Genomic DNA, 27,956 nt, shown 5'->3' on the forward strand with positions numbered 1-27,956 from the left:
CTGTAAGTTGAGAGCCTCTGTATTGACTTGCTAGGTATTAAAAAGTTAGGTCTGAGAGGTCACCTGCAATGCAGAACACCAGGTGCCAGAGCTCACCCAACAGGCCAGGATTATCTTATCAGCTGGGCTGATAAAACTCATGAAAGTCTGGCCATAAGGAACAAATATTTATAAGCCCAACACTTTTCGGTCCATAGCAGATTAGGCACAGAGTGTGAGCAAGAGCAGAAGGGGGGCTGCTTCCTGATCAGCAACTCCCTGGGTCCGTCCTGTCTCATTAAGGAGAATGCATGTTTGAAAGCTGAACTGTTTAGGGACACTGTTCTGTCACATGACCTCATGCCAGCCTGGTGAGGAGGGAGCTATCTTTTTTTTTTTTTTTTTTTTTTTTGAGACGGAGTCTCGCTCTGTCACCCAGGCTGGAGTGCAGTGGCCGGATCTCAGCTCACTGCAAGCTCCGGCTCTCGGGTTCACGCCATTCTCCTGCCTCAGCCTCCCGAGTAGCTGGGACTACAGGTGCCCGCCACCTCGCCCGGCTAGTTTTTTGTATTTTTTAGTAGAGACGGGGTTTCACCGTGTTAGCCAGGATGGTCTCGATCTCCTGACCTCGTGATCCGCCCGTCTCGGCCTCCCAAAGTGCTGGGATTACAGGCTTGAGCCACCGCGCCCGGCCAAGAGGGAGCTATCTTTACCTGCATTTTACAGTTGAGGACGCCGAGGTTAAGGGAGGTTAAGTGACTTGCCCATTCACTCAGCTAGGAAGTGGGACTTGAACACAAGTCTTCTGACTCCAGGCCTGTGTGCTTTCTACAGGCCAGTGGTGGCCTGGACTGGATCTCACTTGACTGTCCTGTAAGTCAGCAGCTCCCCAGAAGGCCCCTTCATTGCCCCAGTCTGAGGGGTCCCTCTCTCTGGGCAGAGGAGGCAAGAGAGTATCTCATGAAGAGATAAAAAGAGTGACTCTCTCGGCTGGGCACTGTGGCTCATGTCTGTAATCCCAGCACTCGCCGAGGCGAGTGGATACCCTGAGGTCAGGAGTTGGAGACCAGCCTGGCCAACATTGGTGAAACCCTGTCTCTACTAAAAATACAAAAATTAGCCAGGTGTGGTGGTGAGCACCTGTAGTCCCAGCTACCCTGGAGGCTGAGGCAGGAGAACGGCTTGAGCCCAGGAGGCGGAGGTTGCAGTGAGTCAAGATCGTGCCATTGCACTCCAGCCTGGGAGACAGAGCGAGACTCTGTCTAAAAAAAAAAAAAAAACAAGAGTGACCTCTCCAGAGATGGCTGAGGAAAGCTGTAAGATAGCCCTGCCCCCAGTGACATGCAAACCTGGAGTCTATTCTTGGGGTTTGCAGTTGATTCCTTTGGGCCTACAATTCTTTCCTCTGTATTTATTCTCCCTGGGAGAGGAGATTAAATGCAAATGTATTTGGATGAATGGCCTGTGGTGCCTAGGAGGCGTCACTGATTGGCTTTCCTCTTGTGCTAATTGTGGAGAGGGGCTGGGTGGAACCTGGAGGAAACCCCCTCCCTCGGGGGCCTGGGTTTTCTCCTCTGCCAAAGGAGAGGTTGAACTAGATGATCTTAGGGGTCCTTTCTGCTCTGACCTCTCAGGCACGATCTCCTGGGACTGGGAGCCCCATAAGCCCTTCTCTTTGAATCCTTAGCAACGGGAATGGAAGTGTTGTGGAGGAAGCAGCTTCTACGCTAAGAGGAGAGGCAATGAGTAGCTGGGTCAGGAAGCAGCCCAGGCGGGGGCTGCCTGGAGGTGAGTGCAAACATGTTGGAAGGCTGGGCTGCAAGAAGATAAGAGATGAGGCTCGAGAGACAAGCAGAAGCCAGATCCCAAAATGCCTTCTAAGGCTCTGTCAAGGAGCTTGGGCTTTATCCTGAACACTATAGGGAGCCAGAAAGGAGTAAAGGTTAGGAAGTGGTATGATAATGTTTGTGTTTTCGAATGTTTCCTCTGGTGCAAGTGTGGAGACTAGATGGGGAGGGGGGTGGGAGAAGGAGAAGGTGGTGGGAGAAGAAGGTGGTGGGAGGAGAAGGTGGTGGGAGAAAGAGAAGGTGGTGGGAGAAGAAGGTGGTGGGAGAAGAAGGTGGGGTGGGAGAGAGAGACTCCAAGTAGGCTTAGTTCTGCTTCCCACTCCCTTCCTCTGACCTAGGCTGGCCTGGTTGTGATACCTACACTTGCAGGGGCAATGACAATGGCTACCATGTATAGACATGTATGTGGTGCCAGGCACACTGTGGGATATGGTACATGCTTTGTCTTGTTTAAGCCCCATTAGAACCCTATGAGGAGGCCGGGCGCAGTGGCTCACACTTGTAATACCAGCACTTTGGGAGGCCGAGGCAGGTGGGTCACCTGAGGTCAAGAGTTCAAGACCAGTCTGGCCAACATGGTGAAATCCCGTCTCTACTAAAAATTAAAAAAAAAAAAAAACAAGCCAGGCGCGGTGGCTCAAGCCTGTAATCCCAGCACTTTGGGAGGCCGAGACGAGTGGATCACGAGGTCAGGAGATCGAGACCATCCTGGCTAACCCGGTGAAACCCCGTGTCTACTAAAAAATACAAAAAAAAACTAGCCGGGTGAGGTGGCGGGCGCCTGTAGTCCCAGCTACTCGGGAGGCTAAGGCAGGAGAATGGCGTAAACCCGGGAGGCAGAGCTTGCAGTGAGCTGAGATCCGGCCACTGCGCTCCAGCCTGGGCGACCGAGCGAGACTCCGTCTCAAAAAAAAAAATAAAATAAATTAAAAAAATAAATAAAAATTAGCCAGGCGTGATGGCAGGAGCCTGTAATCCCAGTTACTCGTGAGGCTGAGGTGGGAGAGTCGCTTGAACCCAGAAGGTGGAGGTTACAGTGAGCTAAGATCACACCATTGCACTCTAGCCTGGGCGACAGAGTGAGACTCCGTCTCAAAAAAAAAAAAAAAAAAAAAAAACCTGTGTCGCTTAAACCCAGAAGGTGGAGGTTACAGTGAGCTAAGATCATACCATTGCACTCTAGCCTGGGCGACAGAGTGAGACTCCGTCTCAAAAAAAAAAAAAAAAAACAAAACTGTGAGGTAGAAACTGTTTATCTTCCATATTTTACAGATGAGAAAACTAGGCTCAGAGAGGCCAGGCATCTTGCCCTGGGCCACCCAGCTGGCAAGTGGTAGCACCAGGACAGGTGTGGCTCATTCCAAAGCCCCTGGCTGTGACCACGGGCTGCCCTGCCTCCTGAGATGGCCATCGGCACACACAGTCATCCTACACTCTCCAGTGGCAGGAGGAGGTTCTGTTGGTCGGCTTCCTACAGCAGAGGGGCGTGAGAGCAGTTACAGAACACGTGCCATGTGCTGTGGATCTCCTCAAAACAAGCTGCAGGTTGCATCTGGAGAAGTGTGAGGCCTTTGGGAGTGTTTGGGCTCCCAGGGCAGGCTCATCCTTGCCTGACATGGGAGGAATAGAGCTGTGTCTGGGGCAGGCTCTGGAGCTCGTGACCTGCCCCATCCTCCTCTCATGTGGAGGAAACCTTGGACCTTCATGAGCCATTTCCCAGTCCAAGAGAAGCCCAGAAGTCCCACTTTCCAGAGGCTGAAAAACCTACTAGTAGCTCCTTCACACTTTGCCTTTCCCTAAAGGGGAAGCAGGGCCCTGTGTGGGGGCTGGGAAGGGCTGGAGGGCATCCCAAGGTGGTTAGAGTCAGGGCAGTCCTCCCTGAAGGTTGGGCTGGAGGAGAAGGGAAGAGTCTCATCTCTGATCCCCCAAAGTCACTGGAGACACTCAAATGAAGTAGTGAAATTCACCCGCTTCTAGCCAGCGGTAAGGAGCAGGAAGTTTACTTTGCTGAGAGCCAAAGTGTACGCTTCTGATCTGGCACAGCCATAGGCAGCTGGGTAACCTTGGGAAAGTTCCTCCCCCACTTCCTGCACCTCAGTTTCCCCATGGGAGGAGGTGAGTCTTAATGCCCCCTTTTCAGGCTGGCAGGCTTCATGGCCCTGGTCAGCCACTGGGGCCCATCCAGTCTCTTAGAGGCACTCTGGAGTGGGGCAGGTAGGTGAAGCAGCTAAGGGCCAGCACCCTGCCCCGCCCCACCCTCCACCTCCAGCCTTGAAAGGACACTAGCTCATCTGGCTTTGCTCTGTCGGTTGGAAGAAAGGGCTGGCTTACACCTGCAGCGGGGCACACTGATTAATTTATTTTGCATCACTTTGCATTACCTGGCTCCAGGGCCTCCAGCTTGACATGCAGATTTATGTAAAAGAGACCCGACATGCAAATGAACCAGGCCTGTGTCTTGTTTCCATCACAGAGAGGGCTGCATCACTGGTTCCTGGCCCAGCTGCTCTTCCCCAGGCCCACAGGTTCTCACAGCTGGTGAGGTGGAGACATGGGGCCGTTCTCCCTGTGCTGCCCCTGCTTGGAGCCCAGGCTAGGGCAAACGTGCACTTGACAGTGAGGCTAGAAAAAACGAGGTTAGAAATGCACCCTCCCCAGCAAAAGCGCCTGGCTGTGTTACTTGACGAGAGAGACACAGAGATGAATAGAGAGAGAGAAACACGCACGACAAGACAGAGAGAGAGGCAGAGTGAAGGGGAGGAGGACAGGATCCAGAGGGGTTCGGGAGATTGGTGTGTCCATAGAATAAGCACAGAGGAGTGGGACAGGGCGATGGACAAGCTCAGAGTCAGAGTGAAAAGCCAATGGAACAGAGACCAGGAGGCAAGGAGATGCAGAAAGAGAGATGGGGACACCATGAGGGGGCTGCTGAGGGAGGGGGTGAGACCCAGAAAGAAACAGATTTCAGAGTTGCTGCGGAGGAATGAGTGAGGATATAGCAACAGCCTGCCTGTGGGGGGAAGTGAGGGAGGAGTTGGTGATGATGACAGCTTGATGCTTGGGAGTGGGGACCAGGAGCCACAGGCGGAAGTGACGGGAGAGGAGTGCAGGGAGACACCCGAGCTGCCCTCTTGGAAGAACTAGCAGTGGCTTGGCTGCCGTCAGTGCCGCCGCCTACCTCCTAAACCCTTGATTTATATCCGTCTATCTATATTTATACACACACATATCTATAGACATACGCACATGTATATAAACTACACAGGCATGCATTGGCCAGTAGAAAACATTCTGCAGCCATCAGGCTCTAGAAAGAGAGCTTAGGGGGTTATCTAGGACTGCAGTGTGTCTGTCCTAGAACAGCAAAGACTGGGCTCTACCTCTGCAGGCCCAGAGAAGAGTGCACCCCCTCACCCCTGGCTGGCTCAGCAGCCAGTACCCCTCGGTGCTAGGATGCTGCTTCCACACCTGTCTGAGCCAGGGTCACCAGAACCAGCTAGTCCCCTTCATATGCACAATGTGAGCGGGAGAGGAAGCAAACAAGCAAACCAAAAGAGAAAGCAGAAAGCGCTTCTTGCTCCCCAGACTCCTTTGTAGGGAAATTGACTTTCTGGGAGGAGGGAGCCCAGGGCAGGCCCTGGGTGGGTGGTCCTGGAGTGCAGTGGGGAGAGGGCTGGGAAACTTATGTGGCTTTTGGATAATCTCTCCTCTCCCCACCCCCCAAACAGGAGCCCAGGGAGTGGGAGGAGGCACATTTCTTTTTTTTTTTTTTTTTTTGAGACGGAGTCTCGCTTTGTCACCCAGGCTGGAGTGCAGTTGCACAACCTTGGCTCACTGCAACCTCCGCCTCTTGGATTCAAGCAATTCTGCCTCAGCCTCCCAAGTAGCTGGGGTTTTAGGCATGCACCACCATGCCCAGCTAATTTTTTGTATTTTTAGTAGAGATGGGGTTTCACCATGTTGGCCAGGCTGGTCTCAAACCCCTGACCTCAGGTGATCCACCCGCCTCGGCCTCCCAAAGTGCTGGGATTACAAGCATGAGTCACCTTGCTCGGCCAGGAGGGACATTTCTTAAAACCGAGGATGGTGGCTCTGAAGGGGCCCTGAGAAACCCCGCAGGCCAACGCCATCCTCCCCCAGAAGGGAACTGCGGCACAGAAAGGCTAGTGTAGAGGTGGGCTGAGGGCCTTTCGCTACGCAGCTCTGCTTTCCTTGGGATGGCCTCCTTGGCGTTAATGACCTCCCCACCCTGTCTCTGATCCCCTGAGCTGCCCACATCAGCGCTGGGCACACTCATAGCTCCTTGGAGACTGGCCGCTGTTTTCCCTCGGAGACAGATGACCTTCATACACATTGTGAAATTATAGGCCCAGATTCTTCTGTACACTTTTCACCGACACCCCAGGAAGACCCGGGGCCCACGGTGGGTCATCTTTGCTGTCTCACTTGTGAATACCTGCCAGTGTCCCAGTAGATGAAGCCGACAGAGAGTTCAGGCCCAGTGAGGGTGTGTTCCATGGGCCACGGGATCTCACCTGGCAGAGATCTGCTTTAAGAGGTCATCTGGAGCCAAGGTCATCTCCAGAATCTCTCCCCACATGTAGAAGTGAGATGTGTCTCACGTAACTGCCTGAGCCTGACCCAGTCTACTCGTTTCAGCCAGAGGTCATCTGGTGCCACTCTGGCCCACTTGTGGCATGACCTTTGGGTCACTCTGGCCAGCTTCAAGGGTCATCTTTGTGTTAACCTCCAGCACAGTGGTTTTTACCTTCTTGAGGTGAGAGACCCTTTGAGAACAAGATTAAAACCCCATAATGCTGCCCAGATCCACAATACTTTGCACACAATATCAGGGGATTCATGGACTCCCGGAAGCCCTCAGTCTAGGACAGACCCAAGGGTCCATCTGGCATCTTTAGGCCTTGGGAAGCTGGTGTCCATGTGTGGAGGCCCCAGGACCCTACTCATTTCAGAGGGAAATCATAGCCCTGACAAGGTGGCATTCCAGGACACTTCCCACAGAAGGTCTTCTTTCCCCTTTTCTGCCTCAGAGATTCCTTTCTAAGCAACTATTCCTCCCGTGCTGAAGTCAGATGTCAGCTTCCTCCATCCCCTAGCTACATTTCAGGGTAAGCTCAAATGACATACCATCCAAAACTCATTTCTAGGCTGGGCGTGGTGGCTTATGCCTGTAATCCCAGCACTTTGAGAGGCCAAGGCAGGCAGGTCACCTGAGGTCAGGAGTTCGAGACCAGCCTGGCCAACATGGTGAAACCCTGCCTCTATTAAAAATACAAAAATTAGCCAGGTGTGGTGGCATGCACCTTTAATCCCAGCTACTCGGGAGGCTGAGGCATGGGAATTGCTTGAACCCAGGAGGCAGAGGTTACAGTGAGCCAAAACTGTGCCACTGCACTCTACCCTGGGTGAGAAGAGTGAAACTGTCTCAAAAAAACAAAACAAAACAAAAAAACCCGCCTCGTTTCTAGTTTCCCTTGGACACCCTCTCTCAGCCCCTCCCCAAACCCCCTTCCCACTAAGTCCCTGAACCTGACTCCAGTTTGCTCTGTCTCCTGCCAGGCTCAGCTAAGCACCAGGTCCTGAGCTGGCACCCACAGATGAGCAGAGCAGATGACACTGAGAGCTGGTGAGTCCTGTCCCCTCAGCAGCCAGCACAGACAGTGGATGGCCACATGCTCAGAAAAGGACCTCAGAGGGCACGAGTGATGGAAGGAGCAGAGAAGCCTGGAGAGAGGCTGGGGCATGGGGAGAGCAACCAGGCAGGGGATCCTCTCTGCGGATCCCAGACCCTGTTCTCTGCCTGCCCTGCTTCCCAAGAGCTGCTGATGGAGGAAGTCGTACACTCCAGGTTCTGGGCCTGGCTCGAGATGCTGAGAGGCCTCTGTGAAAGGGAAGAGATGGGAGGGCTGGAATCTCTTGCGGGGGCAGGGCAGGGAGGGGGCATGGGAAGTTCCATGTGGAAGGCCTGGGACTCAGGGTGGGCCAGGGCTCAAAAGAGCGAGAGCAGCCGCCTCAGCAGAGAGGGGTCTAGCCAGCCCAGGGGGTGGCCCAGACGTCCAAACTGCCTTGGATGGAGAAAGCTGTTTAATCTCCCCATGGAAATCAGGAAGTTGGAACCTACACAGCTGATGGCGAGGCCAGAGGAGCGATTTCAGAGGAAAGATTAAAAGAATTAAAGTCAACTCAGAAGGGAGCAGATGAGAGGGAGCTAGGGGAAAGTGGAGAGCTCAGGGGGTGTCTGCAAGGCCCCCGCACCCTGAACCCAACTGAGGGTGCTTCTAGGGGGAGGGGGTGGGGAGCCCTGCTGAGGTGCAGTCCGTGGGTAAGGGTTGACCCTGTCATCCGTGGGGGATTCTATCGGGGTGAGAGGGAATACCACAGGGAGCTGAAGATCTTGAGAGAGGTCTAAGAGGAGATAGAGGCCAGGAACACAGTCTGAGCCCAGATTTCAAGTCCAGGCAGGTCCACTTTTGGAGGGGGGGGTGTGGGGAGCAGCTCTGTGCTGTGGGGCCTGGTCCTGTCAACTCTCCCTCCCCTCCAGGCCTGGAAACTCCAGCCCCAAACCTTCTGGCTAAGCAGGAAACGAGGGCAAGACATGTGTATGGGGGGTGGGTTTTCCTTAGCAGAATGTGTCACTGAGGCCACCTTGGGGCTGAGGGGCAGGAACAGGGGCTGTTGTCCCAGGAGACCCCACATTGAGGGACAAGGACAGTCTTCTAGGCAATGGCTTTGTACTGCTCCAGGTCCAGACCAGAGAGCCAGGGCCAGAGGGTAGCTGGGGCTCAGGCATGGATTCTGGTGGCTCCTCTGCTCTGCTGTGTGCTGTAGCCACACACATGTGCACACACACACACACACACAGGCACACACACCACTCAGCCATGCTTGCTTGCTCTCATATTCTCTCTCACTCTCTCTCTCACACACACACTTAAACATACATTTAAATAACTTGCAGACGTATATTAGCAAAAACATTCCATCTGGGCTGGGATTTCTCTCATTGCTCTGAATTCCTCTGGGTCTTAACTTGAAAAAAAATAGGAAGAGGCAAAGATTTGACTAATGTTGGGTTAAGTTTTTTTTCTTTCTCCTTTCTTTCTTGGTTACCGACTGCCAAGAATTTATGTTTGTAAAAGGAAAAGAATTAACTGTGTTGATTAAGAGGCAAACTCCCTGGAAATGTTCTCTCTTAACCCTTTGGTACCCTCTCAGCAAGAGATAGGAGGGTTCTCTGGCATGGGGCTTGACATCCCTGGGCTGGAGGCCCAGAACCTTCTGGAGGGCTGCTTCTCTCCCAAGAGAGCTTATAGAGCAGAGGCAAGCTGGGCCCTCTGGCGGGCAAGCAAGTGTGTCTCTAAGCAGATGCGTGGGTAAGTGGTGTGAGTGTCTGTGTGTGAGCGTGGGTACTGTGAGCTGGCGTGTGGGAGGGGGTGTGCGCATGTGTGCACGTGAGTGTGGTAACTGCACACACGTCCCCTGGCAAATGTGGGGTGTGCTAGAACTCTCGTGGGCTGCTGGCTGCAAGGTCAAACTCCAGGGAGGGGAGAAGACCTTCACCTTGACCTAATTAGCAGAAACTGATTTGGCAGGAGGAGGGCGCGTGTCAAGGCTTAGCACAGAACAGGTGAGCAGGCGCTGGGGTGGGGAGGCCTCAGCCAAGGAAGCAGAATCTCTCCAGCAGCTGTCACCACGAGTATGCAATGACCCAACACAAGGATCACCCTGGATGCCGGTCAGTGTCCCTGCATGGAGGGGCGGGGACTTCTCCTCTTTCTCGCCCGCTCTCAGCTCCCAATCCCTTTTTCCTTCCGCAGCTTCTCTGCCCCTCCAGAAGAGCCTGGGCTGCACGGCCCCCAAGCTAGGATAGGTTTTAGCATCAGAGAGGCAGAAGCCTCTGGAAAAGGGGTCTTCTGGAGCTGGGACCGAGGGATGTGACCAGGGAAAGGGTGTTGGGGGCAGAAAGAGAAGAAAAGAGGATCTTGCTGGAGGCTCCGAGCTTCCTGTGCATGCGTCCCACCTTACAAAACTACATTTAATCCCCCGAGCCCCATGCCTGGCCTGGCTCCTCCCAGACTATTTCCCTCCACCTGGAAGGACTTTCTGTCCCTCCTTTGTTAGCCAATTCCTACTTGTCCTCCAAGCCTTAGATGCCACCTCCTCCAGGAAGTCGTCCTTACCCCTCACACTTAGCTGTCTCCCTCTTGCATGACCACACCTGGGCATAGGGGCACTGTCCACACGGTGTAAACCTTACATCCTCTGTCTGTCTTTCCTACTTGTCCTCCAAGTCTTAGATGCCACCTCCTCCAGGAAGTCGTCCTTACCTCTCACACTTAGCTGTCTCCCTCTTGCATGATCACACCTGGGCACAGGGGCACTGTCCACACGGTGTAACCCTTACATCCTCTGTCTGTCTTTCCTACTGGATCCTGAACTCCTTGAGGGTGGAAGCACTGTCTTCTTCATCCTGAATCCCCACTATCTAGTACAGTGCCTGGTACACGGCAGGGCCCCAGTCAACACTTTCTGAGTTGAACTGAAGGCCTTTGACTGCTGAGAGGAGTGTTGTTAGTCGCACCATATGCTGTGATTGAAAGCGCCTTGCAGAGACGGCCCCCACTAGAACACTGACCACAGACCCTGACATTATCTACACATACATATATTTGATCCTCTCAATTTTCTTTTTCTTTCCTTTTTGTATTTTGAGACGGAGTCTCTCTCTATCACCCAGGCTGAAGTGCAGTGGTATGATCTTGGCTCATGGCAACTTCCACCTCCCAGGTTCAAGCAGTTCTCCCTGCCTCAATCTTCCGAGTAGCTGGGACTATAGGCACCTGCCATTACACCCAGCTAATTTTCATATTTTTTTTTGGTAGAGACAGGATTTCACGACGTTGGCCAGGATTGTCTCAAACTCCTGACCTCAGGATGATCTGCTCAATTTTCTGTGAGCTCCTCGGGAAAGGATTCAGTCTTAGTCATCCCCAGGGCCTAGCAGAGCATCAGACAAATAGCAAATGCCTGATAAATGTTGAATGAACAAAAGAAGAGCCAACACATGATAAATATCTAAGAACATACACACAGTGTGTATGTATGTTTCCTCCTCTTACTGAGGCTGTAAAATGCTGTTAAGGGCTGGAGGAGAGAGAAGAAACTGCTATCAGAGCAAGGTTAAGAGGAGGGAAGAGTAACATTTGTTGAGCACCTACTATGTGCCATCGCTGCCCCAGGCATCACCCTCATCATCATCCATGAGGAAGAGATACTTACCTCATGTTACATGTAAGGACATTGAGACTAAGAGAGGTTAAGTAATTGCCCAAGGTCACCCAGCTGGTGGGACAGGTTAGGCTGGGATTCAAACCCAGGTTTATCTGATCCCGGAGTTTATGCTTCTCCCACTGGGGCCACCACTACCATGTTTCATGAAGGACATGGGTATTGAGCAGAGTTTTGAATGATAAGAGGGACATGACTTTGTAGAGGAGGATCTCAAGCCCAGGCAAGTGGAGAGGACCGAGAGTTCCCAAGAAGGATGAATGCTGGCTCTCTGCTTCTGTGTGACCAGGAAGCACCAACATGACAAGGGACAAGGCAACTGTGGAGGAAGGCAACAGAGCAGACAGCAGTCACAGAGGCCTCTCAAAAATAGACCTTAAGGCCAGGTGTGGTGGCTCATGCCTGTAATCCCAGCACTTTGGGAGGCCGAGGCAGGCAGATCACGAGGTCAGGAGATCAAGACCATCCTGGACAACATGGTGAAACCCCATCTCTACTAAAATACAAAAAAATTAGCCAGGCACGGTGGTGCGTGCCTGGAGTCCCAGCTACTTGGGAGGCTGAGGCAAGGGAATCGCTTGAATCCAGGAGGCGGAGGTTGCAGTGAGTCAAGATTGCGCCACTGCACTCTAGCCTGGTGACAAAGCGAGACTCTGTCTCAAACAAAAACAAAAACAATAAACAGACCTTCAGCCCAATCTTGGCAAAAGGAGCTAGTACAGGAATAGTGCTTATTGGGTGGCAAGCACTGTGCTAAGCACTTTGTTAATACATTCAACTCTTAAAACAAGGCTATGAGATGGGCCTACTATTATCCACAAATACAGATGGGGAAGTGAAGGCCCAGAAGGGTTAATAACCTGCCGAGGGCACACATGCCTGGCTAATGGTAAACCTAGGGTTTGAACCCAGACAGTCTAGTTCCGGAGTCCATGGCCACTACACCAAGGAGGAAGAGTGTGGCTAAGGATGGCCTTCGACTGGTAGAAGTCAACATCAGTCAGCCTGCTGGGCTTGAGTTTGGGGGTGTGATCAGAGTCTGGTTGGAGGGACTGTCCCAGATCAGCTCTGTGCCTCTGTGTAGAAATCCAGAGGCATTCAGGAAGAGTGCAACAGCCAAGCTGTGGGCTGCTGGAAGATCGTGATCCCCACACATTGTGCTGGTCTTGTGATTTGCTTTTTAGGAGGAGAAGGAACTTTGTACCAGAACACTAAGAGATACTCTAAACCCATGTTCAAGAGAATTCTACCCTACTTTGGAACTTTGGGTCTGGCTTCCTGGGATTCCCCCAACATCTCCCCTAACCACTCCAGAGCAGCCTCCAGTCGCCACCACCACCACCCCCAGGCCAGAAATCATCTTTTTTTTTTTGAGATGGAGTCTTGCTCTGTTGCCCAGGCTGGAGTGCAATGGCATGATCTTGGCTCACTGCAACCTCCACCTCTCGGGTTCAAGGAATTCTCCTGCCTCAGCTTCCCGAGTAACTGGGACTACAGGTGCCTGCCACCACACTGGGCTAATTTTTTGTACTTGTAGTAGAGACGGGGTTTCACCATGTTGGCCAGGTTGGTCTCAAACCCCTGACCTCAGGTGAGCTGCCTGCCTCAGCCTCCCAAAGTGCTGGGATTACAGGCGTGAGCCACCGTGCCTGACCCAGAAATCATCTTAAAACATTCCCTCAAACAACCCTTTACGTTGGTACAACACTCATAGTCACCGAGCATTCTTACATCCTCAGCCCATGGGCTCCTCCTCCCCACATCAGCCCTGTAAGGCAGGCAGGTCAGAGATTATTAAACCATTTTACAGATGAGGAAAATGAGACAAGCTTAGTGATGTTTGCAAACCACATGGTTGGTGAGTCATGTTGGATTTAGATTTCAAGCCTCGTATGGGGAGGGGTGGGATCTGGGTTGATGTAGCCAAGGATTTGCATGAATTGGATGAGAGATCCCAGCTCCTCTGTGCCCAGAAAGTTCCAACTTGAGTCACCTACCTTTCCCTCCCCGGGACACTGCACCTTCCCAACTGAGCAGTGTTGAGTCAGCTCCCCTTTTTCCGCCTCTCCAAGGTGCTCTCAGCCATGCCCTCCTTCTGGATTTCGTAGGATCTGACTCAAGATCCACATTAGGCAGGCAGTATCTGTGGAACCTTCTCGTGTAGGGCCCACCTGTAAACAAGAGGAGGTGTTTGGAAATTATTCATGAAAGAAGAACACCATGAACAGCATTTGACCTCTTCAGAGAAAAGAGATATGCAAGTTTATATTGGTAGTGGCAATAGTAATACTCAATTACATAACAATTTCAACAACTACACCTTGCATTTCTTCCAAAGAGCTTTAAGCATTTTCGAGTTTATTAGGCTATTTGATCTCATAAAAGTCCCACGAATGGGTAGTGATGGTTATTATTATCATTTTATAGATGAGAAAACTGAGGCCCAAAAACATGTCAGTGATTGCCCAAGGCCTCGCGATGAAGGAGGAGGGAGGTAGGGCTGAGTCTGTTTCTTCACGTCTCTAGGTGTTTCGTGTGTGGGACTCCCTCTTGGTGTCTGAATTCCTGTGAAGTAGGGTGTGGACAGAGGAGGTGGCTGGCAGCAGGCTCAGAGGATTTTTCTGCACATGGTCACTGAGAGACAGTGAGTCAGGCACCCTTATTTTGAGTTCAGTTTCCTCTTTCACTTCCCCAATTTCTGGGGATGGAGTTCACTTGGCACCCATTCTCAGATGAGGAGCTGGGGGTATTTGCACAGCGGCCCCTGAAGATTTTCGTGGTAGTGGTGATCTGGAAACGGTGGAGGCACACACTCCTATCCTAAGACTCCTCCTGTTCTCCTGGTCTACCAATCACCCCACCAGGAGGGGGGTCCTTGCTAGCCCTGTGTGTTACCACGGCCTCCTCACTGTTTTTCTGACCACAGGAGTCTCGCTCTGACTCCCAGGCTGGAGTGCAGTGCCGCGATCTTGGCTCACTGGAACCTCCGCCTCCCGGGTTCCACCGATTCTCCTACCTCAGCCTCCTGAATAGCTGGGACTACAGGCTTGTGCCACCACTCTCAGTTAATTTTTCTATTTTTAGTAGAGACAAGGTTTTGTCATGTTGGCTAGGCTGGTCTCAAACTCCTCACCTCAGGTGATCCACCCACCTCGGCCTCCCAAAGTGCTGGGATCACAGGCATGAGCCACCGCGCCTGGCCTGACCTCGGTATCTTTCTCATTCAATCCTCTCCATGACTGGCCTTCCGAAAGCTCTCCCTCCACCTCTCAGAAATTGTCAGTAGAATCCCATTACTTCCGGCCTCAGCTTGGCACTCAAGGCCCCACCCAGTCAAGTCACAAACTACCTTCCCACCCTTGGCTCCTCCCTCTCATCCTCCTCTTGGAGCTTTATCTTCAGCTAGACTGGAGGACTTGCATAGACATGCTTTGTGTTTTCCCAACTCCACAGTTCCCTTAGCTTGGAAAGCCACTCCCACCCCCTCTACCTGCTGGATTTCTATGCAGCCTTCAAATCCCATGACAAATGTCACCTCTCTCATGAAGCCCTCCTTGATTCCATAATCAGAAAATCAGCTCTCCCTCCTGGGATGTCTCACGGCGCCTGGCATACAGGTCTCCACACAAGCAGTTCTCTGTGTGTTGTGGCAATGGTGTCAAGCTTTGGATGTTTGTGAAACTACAAAGACCGCAGGATTCGGCAATACCACTTGTGTGCATGTGCGTGCGTGTGTGTGTCTGTATGTGTGTGTGCAGGCGTGTGTGTGTTTGTGTTGGTATGAGGAGGGAGCACAGCTACATAAACACTTGTACGTCAGAAAGGGATGAGACACTTATTAGGTTTAGAATGTGTCAATCACTTCAGCTCTGCCAATGAGCAGAGAGCCAGATGTCTCTCTCTGAGGAAAGAGAACACTCACAATAAAGTCTATAAACACACTTGGGGGAAGAAAGAATGGAGAGAGGGAGGAAGTGAACAAGTATGTATGGCTCATTTACTATAGTCCAGGCGCTGCGTTGGAGAGGAAATTTCATGTGAGCCATGTGCTCACTTAACCCTCACCGTAGCCGAGAGGTAGGAATCTGCCCCTGTTTTGTGGTTGAGTACTGCTTTGGGTCAGGTTCTCAAAACGCAGGCTCTGGGTGTGTGGGGTGACTGGGAGCACTCACGGAGCAGCCCCGCTGGGGAGTCATGAAGGCAGGCTGGGGCGGAAGGAGAGGCTGAACGGCAGCAAGGCTGGTGTGCTGAAGCTTGGGTGGCCCTTCTAAGATGTGCCCCTATTGAGGGGATGGGGTTCTTGTGCCCTCTGAGAAGGGGAAAACCCAGGCAAGATGGCTGCCTTCAGTCAAGGGTGGCTCCTGGAGGGAACAGCACCCACTAGACGTACACTGTGGATTAGGGAAACGCCTGCCCATGCCACACACAGCACTGTCGGCAACTAGAAGGGGCAGGAATGGAACTCGGCCTGCCTGGCTTTGAAGCCCTCAGGCTGTGTCCCGAGGCCCTGTGCGGCCTTCAGTCCATCTCAGAAATCAGCATAGGCCAGGCACAGTGGCTCACGCCTGTAATCCCAACACTTTAGGAGGCCCAGGCGGGTGGATCACCTGAGATCAGGAGTTCGAGATCAGCCTGGCCAACACGGTGAATCCCCGTCTCTACTAAAAATACAAAAATTAGCTGGGTGTGGTGGCATGTGCCTGTAATCCCAGCTACTCAGGAGGCTGAGGCAGGAGAATCGCTTGAACCCAGGAGGCGGAGGTTGTTACAGTGAGCCAAGATTGCACCATTGCACTCCAGCCTGGGCGACAAGAGCAAAACTGCATCTCAAAAAAAAAAAAAAAGAAAGAAAAAGTCAGCCTGGTCGCCCTGTGCCCAATGTGCACTGTCACGTATGAATGGAAGACTGCACCCAGAAAGCTCCCAGGAAAAGAACGCTCTTCCCTCTTTGTTAAAGATTTCAGGTAGATCTGGTATCAAATAATAGCAATGAGAAAGGCAGGTGTGGACCCTTTTGTTACTGATATTCTTGTTACTGTCTGGTTCTTAGTCGCATTTTGCTTTTATTTTTTATTTTATTTTTATTTTTTTTGAGAAGGAGCCTCAATGCCCAGGCTGGAGTGCACTGGCGTAATCTTGGCTCACGGCACCCTCCAACTCCCGGGTTCAAGCAATTCTTCTGCCTCAACCTCTTGAGTAGCTGGGATTATAGGCGCCTGCCACCACACCCAGCTAATTTTGTATTTTTAGAGAGACGAGATTTCACCATGTTGGCCAGGCTGGTCTCGAACTTCTCGCCTCTAATGATTTGCCCACCTTGGCCTCTCAGAGTGCTGGGATTACAGACATGAGCCACCGCGTCTGACTCTTACTCGTACTTTGGAAACATTGGTAGTGGGATCCAAGTGTGATCTTTAAAATATTTAACAATCAGGTAAACCCCCGGGACACCAGAGTGGATGCTGGCAGTGTGGTGCACCAGTGCATGCCCGCTGAACATTACAGCTGCTGGGCCCTAGAGGACAAGGCTGTGCTTCCCCCTGAGTGCTGCCTGCTGTGGAAGAACCCTGGGAAGGGATTTCTTCACAAAACAAAGCTGAGAGAGGCAGGTCTCCTGATTTAACTGAGCATTTGGTTCAGCCTTTGCGATGGAGGTATTCATCTGTGCTGTGGGCTCCACATTCTCCCATACCTAACCAGCACAATTTGTTATGTGAAATCTGTATGACTTTAGGCAAGGCACCAGCCACCCTGCTTTGTGCCTCAGTGTCCTCATTTATCAAATGAGAGGTTTCCAAACTCCGTTTCTCCTTCAAACAGGAGAATCTGGTGAAGCCCCCTTAGAGGAAGGGAGGCAAGTGGGCCAGGCGCAGGGCCCCCTCCCCTGCGTTAGCTGAAGTGGCTCTCTTGTATTTGTTTATGCCTCCATACGGTTTCACTTCAACCCAGCATTCCTCAACTAAAAACAAAGCTTGGGAAGCACCATGCTGCATGTGATATCCGAGGGCCCCTACTCACAGCTCTGCCGTGCTCAGCTGTGATTAGGCGAGTGGGTGAGTGGACGAAAGAATGAATGAACAGACTCTGTGTTCATAGCTAACAGAGGCCGGTCCCTGGTCACACCTGTTCTTGGAGCAGATGGCCAGCAGTCTTGGGTGGTTCAGAAATCTACACAGGGCTAGACTGGATGCTCTCCCGACATCCCGCCAAGTGTAGGGTTCTGTCTGTCTCCACCATCGCCACTAACAAGGCCTCCTCCCTTCGGGCATCTCGGATGCCACCAGGTCTGAAGTGGAAAGTCATCAGCGGCGAGTCGCCCTGTGCTTGTCTCCTTCGGCTCTTCCTATGTGTTGACTCAGCTGAAAAAAGATACTGACAACAGCACCCCGAGTCACCGGCAGGCTTGGCAGAAGAATCATTGGGTTTTCTCCGTGTCTGTCCCGGGGTGTGGCACCAGGTCTGGCTCACTTCAGTTTTCTTCCATCACAGGGAAAGAGCTTCCAGTTTTGGCCTTGTCCTCCCTCCCACCACCCCTACTTCCTCCCTTCCTTGCCTCCTTCCTTTCCTTCCTCTAAGGCAGTGGTTCTCAACCTTGGCTGCACGCTGGAATTGCCCAGGGAGACTTAAAAATTATTGAAGCCCAAAGATTCTGATTTCATGGTTTGAGGTATGGCCTAGGAAATAGAGTTTTTTTAAAGTTCCCAAGGTGATTCTAATATGCAGCCAAGGTTGAGAACCACTGGTCTGAGGACACGGAGTCGGGATCCTAATTTTAGCCTCAACTGTTTCTTAGTCTGCTGGGTTTGGAAAAGTGTGGGGCACAGATGTCTATTGGCAGTGGATGGAAGGAAAGGGAAGTGGAGAGAAACATACCTCACCCCCCGCCCCACCTCACTACCCTGTGAGACTCAGGGAGGTCAGCTCTGTTGGGTGTCCAGATGGCAGCATGTGACAGAGTGGAGAGGACACCCCAGGACACAGGGAGGCTCCTGCGCGCTAAGGGCATGAGGCCAACAGCCCTGTTCTGGAGCTTCAGGCACTGCAGTTTTGGGGGCCTCAAAAGGCAACACCCTGGGTATGGGTGGCAGCATTCCCACAGGGCAGGCCAGCAAACAAGGTGACCCTGGAGTGACTGTGGGCAGAGCCACGCGGGGAGAGGAAACTTTGGGTAAGACACAGCATCCACTCTCACTGACAGTCCTGTTCACGTGCACATGTGGGGCACTCCCAAGGGGTCCCCCAAATCAGAGTAAGCCTACAGCAGACAGAAACAAGCACAGTGAATTCTGGTCATTTTACCGATGGGAGCCCAACTGGACCTATGGATGGTGAGGTCTGGGGTCACAGATACAAGCCACAGTCAGGAAACGGTCTGGTGGCGGCAGCGGTGCAGTAAGGTCCAGCAGTTTGCCAGCCTTCTCCGACGTTGCCTCCTCGTTGGGTCAGCCACCCTGAACGGTTTTTCATTCCATATGTTCACCAGGCAGTCAGGGTCTTCTCAACGCTAGGCTTTTCTGCATGCATGTTCTCAGTGTGGAGTATTTGCTTTACTTCCTGTGCAAGTTTTCTCTCTTTTTGAAAAAATCACATTCTCTCCTAAATTAGAAAACCTCTTTAATTGTTAGCAGGAGCTGAGGTTCTGGTCCTTGCATGGACAATATCATTAAACATTGGAAAATAAACAAACTGGAAAAGCTTAAGACATTTTCAAACCCTTTGCTTCCCAGAGGGCGTCTGGGGCCCTGGGTAGGACAAGGTTCTGCTGGCCTGGGTTTATACTGTGTTGATGACTTGACCCCTCCAGCTGTGAGAAGCCACACTGACAGCAGGGTTGTTTTTCCTAAACTTCCCAGGACTGCAAACTTGACTTGGGAGGCATAGGCGCTGATTTGCGGAGGCCTCCAGCGACTGCCCTGAGCTTCCTCCTGGGCGGGGCGGGGCGGAGTGCACGCTGGGAGGGGGCCGGTGGCTGTGGTGGTGGCTGACGGCTGCTGTAAACCATCGCTGTCCTCCAGCATGACTACACAGGGCTGGGGAGGACGGGGGAACTGTGGGAGGGGGCGGCGTGTGAGAACGTTTCTTTCCATCTTGCTGAAATGTGAGTCTAATGAAATGATAATGAGGTTGTGGCCTTTAAGCTCCATTGAGCTTCTTGCGCATTGTAATTTTACCCAGAGTGGGGCCAGTTTTTGAAATGATTAAAACTATCGATTCCTAGGCCTGTTCAGCTTGAATCAGAATTCATTAGAGGTCCAGAGGTGAGGGACATACACGTCTCCCTTGCTGAGCCAGGAAACAGACCCCATCGTGTGAGTCTCCAGCTAGCGTGGCTGCCCCTGGTGGTGCTGGCAGACGGACCAGTAATAGGATCTGTCACCCACAGAATATGTCATGAAGGTCCCATCCGTAAGTCCCAGCCCATTTTCTAGGGACTTCTCCCTCATGTTGGAAGAGGGAGGTTCTCTATGTTTAATCTTGGCTCTATTTTCTTACAGTTATTGTAAGTAAAATATCTTCTTCATGAAAAGAAACACAGAAGTGCTCCAAAGTTTTGACTCAAAAGAATACTGGAAACTGGGAGGCGTAGCTGACAATGTGGCCTGAACTTGGCCTCCAAAACACCAACTTTGTATGGATACAAAGACGGGATTCTCCCTCTGATGTTTGCCACCACTCCGCTGACTCCCAGGAGCATAAGATCGCTCCTTTAAAGTTCTATTCCAAATCCTAGAGCTGAGATAGGTTAGCATCTTAAAAAGTAACCTTCCTAGCCAGGCGCGGTGGCTCACGTCTGTAATCTCAGCACTTTGAGTGGCAGAGGCAGGCAGATCACTTGAGGTCAGAAGTTCAAGACCAGCCTGGCCAACATGGTGAAACCCTGTCTCTACTAAAATTGCAAAAATTAGCTGGATGTGGTGGTGCACACCTGTAATCCCAGCTACTTGGGAGGCTGAGGCAGGAGAATTGCTTGAACCCAAGAGACAGAGGTTGCAGTGAGCCGAGATTATGCCATTGCACTCCAGCCTGGGTGACAGAGTGAGACTTCATCAAAAAAAAAAAAAAAAAAAAAAAAAAAGAAAGAGAGAAAGAGAAAAGAAACATAACTATAAGGCAGTTAAGTCTATATACCTTAACTTTAAGAAGAAAGAAAGACAAGGAAGGAAGGAAGGAAAGAAGGATGGAAGGAAGGAAGTAAAGAAGGAAGGAAGGAAGGAAAGAAGGAAGGAAGGAAAGAAAGGAAGGAAGGAAGAAAGGAGGGAGGGAGGGACAGAAGAAGGAAGAGAGAGAAGGAAGGAAGGAAAGAAAGAAAGAAAAAAGAGAAAAAGAAAGAGAGAAAGAGAAGGAAGGAAAGAAAGAAGGAAGGAAGGAAGGAGAGACTCTAGAAGGGTAGGGCCTTGCTTAAGGTCACCTGATTCCTGGAACTGGCGCCAGGGCTGTGGTGCAGTCTGTTAGCTCTGAGAGGGGTGTCCCTGCCCAGGCCAGCTCTGAATCTTGCAAGGCACTGAACTGCCTCCTACACAGGTGGTTCCCAAGCAGTTCATATCAAGGTCCCTTTTATTATCACCCCACACCGCACCTCCAGCACCCGGGCTTTGAAAGATCTGGCCTACCAAATGAACTGCAATTATGCAGTAATAATGACTCCATTTTTTTCTCTCTCTCTCTCTCTCTTTTTATTAATAAAAGACATATGTGACATGCCACTCAGAGCTTTCAGTGTGGAGAAAACAAGTTTCCCCTGCTAGGTTAATAGAATTCCACCCAGAGGCAGACAGTTAGCAAACCACCTTCTCGGGCTGTGGCTGGGAATCGCGCTACACTTGACAGCTGATTCCATGGCCTCCCCGGCCGCCTGCCCTGGGCCCTGAAGTCAGGGGAGACAGGGGCCATTTCAGCTGCTCGCTTTTTGTGCTCGCTTGCCTTCCCGTCCCTGCCGGAGTCAGCAGACCCTGACTTCTGGAGAAGCGTTACTGCGATGTGTCAGCTGCTCGGGGAGAGGCTGGAGTGATGGATTCCAAGACCTGTCAGGAGAAAGGGTTTACGGTCAGTTAGGAACCGTGAGCTCCTGCCCGTGGAATTGCCGCTGGAATTTTAATACTCTGTCTCCCTCTGTCTGGGCACTTCCTTCCCTCCTGGCCCTGCTCTCCAGGCATATGGAACAGGGCTCATGTCAGACGGTCCCAGGGAGATCCCAGGGCTTCGCTGGGTCCCAGTGTCACGGCCGAAAGCCAGAGGTGAGGCTCCGACAGGATGTGGCCGGCCTTCTTGCTGCACTGGGCCTTGGCCGGAGCCCATTGCCGGGTCACTGTCCCGGGCTCTCTTCCCCTTCATAGCAGCAGCCAGGCCCTCCCTGCATAGGCCTTGAAGGGAGAGGAAAAATGGAACGCTAGCCTGGCTTCTTGACTTTCTTCAGGCAACGAATCCATCTTGAAGGCCCACTGTGTGCCAGGCAGGGATCCAGGAGCTGGGGAAGCAGACGCAGCCTCTGTCCTCATGGCACCTCTTCGGTGCGGTGCTCGACCCCCTCCCCCATGGAAGGTAGACACAGAACAGGAAAGGGAAAAGAGTGGAGGCCGCCAGGAGGAAGATTTACAGACTGGAAAGACCTCAGCTAAGAGGAAATGAAGGCCGGGTGCAGTGGCTCACGCCTGTAATCCCAGCACTTGGGGAGGCGGAGATGGGCAGATAATCGCGGTCAGGAGTTCGAGACCAGTCTGGCCAACACGGTGAAACACTGTCTCTACTAAAAATACAAAAATTAGCTGGACATGGTGGTGCATGCCTGTAATCCCAGGTACTTGGGAGGTTGAGGCAGGAGAATGGCTTGAACCTGGGAGATGAAAGTTGCTATGAGGCAAAATTGCGCCACTGCAATCTAGCCTGGGTGACAGAGTGAGACTCCATCTTAAAAAGAAAAAAGAAAAAAAGGAGGAAGTAAAATAGAAAAACAGGATCTGAAGGGGAGCCAAAAGGACACTGTACGTCCCTGGCCTTCTGATCACGGCTCACTGCAGCCTCAAACTCCTGGCCTCAAAGTGATCCTCCTGCCTCAGCTCAAGAGGCTAGGACTATAGGCATGTACCAAGTCTGGGTTTCTTGTTTTTGGTTTTTTTGGGGGCAGAGACAGGGTCTTGCTATGTTGACCAGGCTGGTCTCAAACTCCTAGCCTCAAGAAATTCTCCTGTCTTGGACTCCCAAAGTGCTGGGACTACAGGCATGAGCCATCATGCCTGACCACTTATGTCCTTCCAAAAAAAAATTTCGCCTCAGTTTTCTTAAGCTGCTTGACATTCTGCTATCATTCCAGAGCCATTCCGGCAGGAAAGCTTTTTGTTCTTTAAGAGTTGCCTCTGAAAATGCAACAGTCCCACCCCCACCATCAAAGGGCTGCTGCTTAAATTACATCCCCTAAATCCTTAGTAGGAATGCAGTCTTCTGAGAAACCAGGCCAAGAATTGGGGACCAGGGGAACCTCCAGAGGACATAGATGAGCCCCACACGCTTTCCCACCCCCGCCTGGGCCACACCCCAGTGGGAGTTGTGCTGTGAGCCTCCCATGGCCGTTGTTAGCCATTCAGAAGTGGGGTGGGGTGGAAGTCCTTCCCACAGAGGAAGGCAGGCCCATGTCTCTTGCTCTCCACTGTATCCTCAGCACCTGGTGTTGAGACTGGCACCTAGTAGCTATTGAATAAATGTTTACTGAATGACTGGAAGAAGGGTGCCATTCTCTAGCCATTTCCTCACCCTAGATGGCCTTTGACTATTCTAGAAGGGGCAGAAGGGAAGAAGAAAGAAACTCCTCTCTGCTGAAGGCTTGCTCTGCCCCAGGCTCTGTGCTGTGTCCTTGTGAGGCGGGCACATGCACGTCCTCCCATCTCTTCTATGACACCTACTCCTGCCTCTGGCTCTGCACGCTGCCTCCTCTCCCCTCACCATCGCCTCTGACCTCCTCACCTGGCCTCTTTCCCCACGACACCATTGAAACACTCTGATGAAGGGCAGGGGTGATGTCCTGATGAAGCTGCTGGGAAACCCGTTTTAGTCCTTACCGGTGGTGTTGGACCCTGCTGAGTCCTTCCTTGTTCTTGCACTTCCTTCCTTCCTTGATACTATCCTCCCCTCATTCCCTGCACCTTCTGACCTTGGCTCATCTGTCCCCAAATCTACATTTCTTGCCTGAAAATTACTCTTGAGCATCCGACCCTCTACATCCGATGATCTTCACCTGGAGGTCCCAGAGGCAACACATCCATGACCAAACTCAGCATCTTCCATCAGCTGTTTAATTATAATCTCTGATTTTCTTCTCCTTCTCCTTCTTCTCCACTGGACTATGAGCAATCTGATGCTAGTCCCGATATCTTGGTTATCTCTTGTGTATCCAGCACCCAAGGTCAGCCCCTGGCATATGGCGGGCATTCAGGAATGCTGAAAAATGACCAGTACAACTTAGAAGACGCAATCTCTACAGATCAGTTTCCTCGTTTTTCCCTGAAACTGCTCTTATCTGTTTGCCCTCAGGGAAGTAGCATCCCATGGCTACAACGCTCAAGCATCGAAATGGAACCTGTGAGAGTTCTTCACCCCACAGGGAACTGCTTCCACCACATTTGGGGGGGACTTGCCTTGTATCCTAGGTTTCCCCCCCCCCACCGCACAGGGCTGGATTTGCGTATGTTAATATGGAGAACTGCAACAATTTAATGAGAAGCAGTGGGCCATGTGGGTGAGCAGAATTCCTTAGAGTATTTTTTTCAGATGTCTTAATTCACTCTCTCTTTGTTGTATTTCGGTGGATCCAGGTGTTTGCACTGAGTTGGTCCCGGTCCCCACTCCTGTCCCCCAAATCTCTGAAACCACAGATCTCATTAGATGCCAGGCTCAGCCTTGTTTCTGGACGGTGATGGCGGGCGGAGTGCTCTGCCTACCTGGAAGCAATGCCAGGATGGCTGGAAGTAGCCTACTGAGGCCAGAGAGTGCCGGCCCAGAGGTTGGGTGGGGCCGTGCCTGAGCGGGTGGGGAGGAGAGGATAGAATTCCAAAGATGAGAACCTTCAATGGAGACAGCCCTCTGGGCTTTCAGCCCTCCATCTGGGTTCCACTAAAAACACATTTTGCGTGTTTCTGTTGTTCTTAAGTCTGGGTTTATTTCAAGGGGAAAATTATAAAGAAACATCTCTTCCTTTATTTCAACAGCAGCTTGTGCTTGGGTAGAGTCTCATCTGTCTGGTCTGTCCCACCTGGAGGTAAAAGGAGTAGGTTGGGGTGGGGGTCCCAAGAGGCCCCAGGAGACCGAGGCTCCAGACTGCTTGCCTCCAATGTGTTAGACCCGTGGGTCTGTCACAGGTTCTGACCTTCCAGCTGATAGCAACACACACCGCCAGAGGAGACCCTCGGTGGGTTGAGAATGAAAGAAAGGGACTTGGGGAAGCACAGGGCAAGGAGAGGCCTGGTGAGGTGGCCCCACCTGGGAAACATCCACAGACAGGCAAGTGACCGTCCCCATGGCTGTTTGAGAGCCTTCCTCTCTGAACCCAGGGCAGCATCTGGCAGGTAGCCATCCACGCGAGGCAGGGTTCTGCCCAGGTCAGAAGCCAGAGGCAGCATCCAGTTCTCCTAAGGATTCAGGTTCCAATCCAGCCTGAGAATCCCTAAGATGACCCAGAGCCCTTGAATCTGTCCGTACCTCAGAGACACAAAGAAAAAATGTCAGCGCTCGAAAGTCCCTTAGCCATGTAACCCACTGCCCTCATTTCACAGATGAGGAAACACGCCCAGAGAGGGAAAGCTCCTTGCCTAGGGCACACAGCGGGTCAGCGATGGGCTGGTCCTGCAGCCTCAGTTCTCCGGCACTTTTCTACTTTTCCACCCTGCTGCTTACAGGGTAGGCAAATGGCCACGTCTCCACGGAGCGATCCAAGGGCTCTCATAAACATGTCCACTCATAGACTCACACGCATACGTGCACAGAACATGTACACTGGCCCTCGGATCCCATCTGCTGAGTTTGCCAGGACTCCCCCAGACATAACCTGGGTCTCTCCTCCAGGGTCATCTTGGGCACTCAGGCTCCAGGCAGACGTGGGACTCAGGACACCATGGTAGATGGTCCTGTCTTTGCACAGAGCTGGTGCCAGACACAAAGAGAACTTGAGGCCCAGCGCCCAGGCCCCGGCCTTCACCCACCAGTGAGAAATCCTTGCAGAGCCCTCTCTTGCTCTGAGAGGGGCCTCTGCAATGACTCAAGTCGACGTGTTTAGGAAGGACTTGATTGCCCCCTGGTGGCCATATCTGACATCTCGCCCCAGCTCCCCAATACCACAGTCCATTCATTTATCAAAGATGTATTGAGCCCCTGCTGTGAGCCAGGGAAGAAATATTTACCCTTGTTGAATGAATGAATATCCGCTACCCCCAAGAAGAGGTCAGTCCACTGTAGAAGACTGATATGCAAAGCAACAGTTACAATACAGGCTGATTAGTGCTACTATAGACATAAACTTAGAATACAATGGAAGCTTAAAAAAAAAAAAGAGGGGGGCGATGTGGGAGGGCGGTGTCATTCCAGCTTCTTTGTAAGGAGCCTAAGGAAGATTTCTCAAGGGGCGTGGGTTGCCATGCTTCCCGGGGTATGCATAAGCAATCAATAATTACATTAATTTGTCTAAGAGTTTTCATTTTGCCAAAAGATTCCTCTTGCATATCCTGGTTTATCCTCCCAGTAGTGCCATGAAGTATGTATAATCATCCCCATTTTACAGAGGAGGATACTGAGGCTTGGAGAAGGTAAGTGATTTGCTCCATGTCACCATCTGGTAGTTGATGACTATAATTCCCAAACTACTCCCAACTGAATCAGACTCCCACAGGGAGGCAGGTGCACCAGGCGAGGGTTACAGATGGAGGTCAGCTGCCTCCACCACAGGAGAGTTGGTAAGTTGGGGGTCTGGATGGATAAGCAGCTCTCTTCCATCTCCCAGGCAGTGGAGCACAGTTCCACTCTGGAAGCAACACAATAATGCATGGTGAGCCTCAGCCAGGGCAAATGCAACCTGGAGGGTCCTGGGTTCAGTGGTTATGTCACAGCCTCATCACAAACATGAAACTGGTGGGCATGAGAGGCAGACGTGTAATTTCCTCTTTACTACCACCGGTCATGTGATTACAGCAGAGCTCAGGAGGGCAGGGTGAGCATTGCAGAAAGGCTGCAGCTAGATAGGATCCTTACGGCCAGAGCAAGGTTGGAGAGTGCAACTCTAGGAAAAGCTTCATTTTCCACACCCGCTCCAGTTCCAAACACAAGCTGAAGGTCCCAATGAACTCCCTGTTAAAGAAGAATGAAAACTCTGGTGCAGCTATTTAAAAACGGGCAGGCGTCAAGTGGCCAACGGCAGTCAAGTGCAGCCAGGGCAGCGCTCGGGAAAATCATCCACCACCCTCAGCCCTGGAGAAGCAGACCTGGGGTTCCCAACACAGGCGGGCGTGGGTCCATTTAGGCTACCCCATCATCTTTGTGCCACGGAGCTAGTTCATCACAGGACCTTGCTGATTCCTTCCCCAGCACGCCTCAACAATCCCACTGCTCTCCTGAGGCCCAAGCCTTTTCACTCTTTGCTTAGAAGCCCAGCTTTGTTTCCAGACTGTTTTCCCTTTCTCTTCTCCCTACAGCCTCCCTTGACAGGGCAGCTTTAGTGTCCCTGCTTCCCAGAACCAGTGCTGCATACTCACCTGCTGCACTCCCCCAGGATGTACAGACATCTCATAAGAGTGGGGGCTGCCTCTGGAAACGGACTGGGAAAAGGTTAAGGGGAAGGAGCTTGGGGGCCGGCAAGCCCGGATGTGACAAAGCACCGAGGTGGGCTTGAATGTGAATGGCTGTGGTGGGTAGACAGTGGGCTATTGTGCACAGGAAGTTTGGGTGATTTTAAGACTCTGCTGGGCCAGGTGCAGTGACTTCACACCTGCCGTCCCAGCACTTTGGGAGTCCAAGGCAGGCCGATTACTTGATCCCAGGAATTTGAGACCAGCCCGGGCAACATGGCGAAACCCCATCTCTACAACAAACAAACAAACAAACAAACACAAAAAATTAACTGGGCATGGTGGTGCCTGCCTGTAGTCCCAGCCACCCGGGGTGGGTGGGTAGGGTGCTGAGGTGGAAGGATTGCTTGAGCCCAGGAGGTCAAGTCTGCAGGGAGCTGAGATCGCACCATAGTACTCCAGCCTGGGTAACAGAGTGAGACCCTGTCTCAAAAAGAAAAAGACTGCTGTGGCACAGGTGACTTTTACCTCTATCAGGGTTCTAGACCTGTATGTTTTCCAGTGAGCTATAAAATGGGGATCCTAGGGAAGGGTATGTTCCAAGGGAAGGACTCAAGACACAAGATCCTTTGGACCAAAGAAACTGGCAAGAGGTGGAGGCTTTACATTTGATGGCCCTTCACTGACAGCCCACCTTGGGCCCCATGCAGTGAGGCTTGGACTTAAGCCCACCGCAGCCTCACCACAGTCCTCTAAAGCCATGGAATTTAGAGAGGTAAAGTAACAAGCCCGCGGTCACAAACCTAGTAACAGTGCTAAGATTCAAACCCAGGCCTCTGATGCCATGTGGTTTTTTCACAAGAGCATCTTTTGACTTTGCTAATTTCTGGACATCATGTGGAGCCTTCCATGAAAGGGTCAAATATTTGGGAAGGCAAACATCAAAGGGAGGAAGTGCAGGTATTTTATGTAAGCGGATTGCCCTGCCATGGTGTCTGATTTCCCTGCCAGCTCTGCCCTCTCCCAGGACACACGTTCTCTGCCATGCATTTGCTTTTGT

The 27,956-nt window shown here is 51.9% G+C and overlaps 1 protein-coding gene across 1 annotated transcript in view; it reads left to right on the forward strand.

Annotated features, from left to right (window-relative positions):
• Positions 1-1,575: 1,575 nt before the first annotated feature.
• The window catches only part of VPS8 (VPS8 subunit of CORVET complex), a 302,825-nt gene continuing 276,444 nt past the window's right edge, over positions 1,576-27,956 (forward strand). Inside the window, exon 1 of the mRNA XM_065540320.1 lies at positions 1,576-1,767. The gene's annotated coding sequence lies outside the window, so the exon portion shown is untranslated. The remainder of the gene's footprint in view (positions 1,768-27,956) is intronic.

The sequence above is a fragment of the Macaca fascicularis genome, chromosome 2 (assembly GCF_037993035.2).
Source record: "Macaca fascicularis isolate 582-1 chromosome 2, T2T-MFA8v1.1".
Classification (NCBI taxonomy): Eukaryota; Metazoa; Chordata; class Mammalia; order Primates; family Cercopithecidae; genus Macaca; species Macaca fascicularis.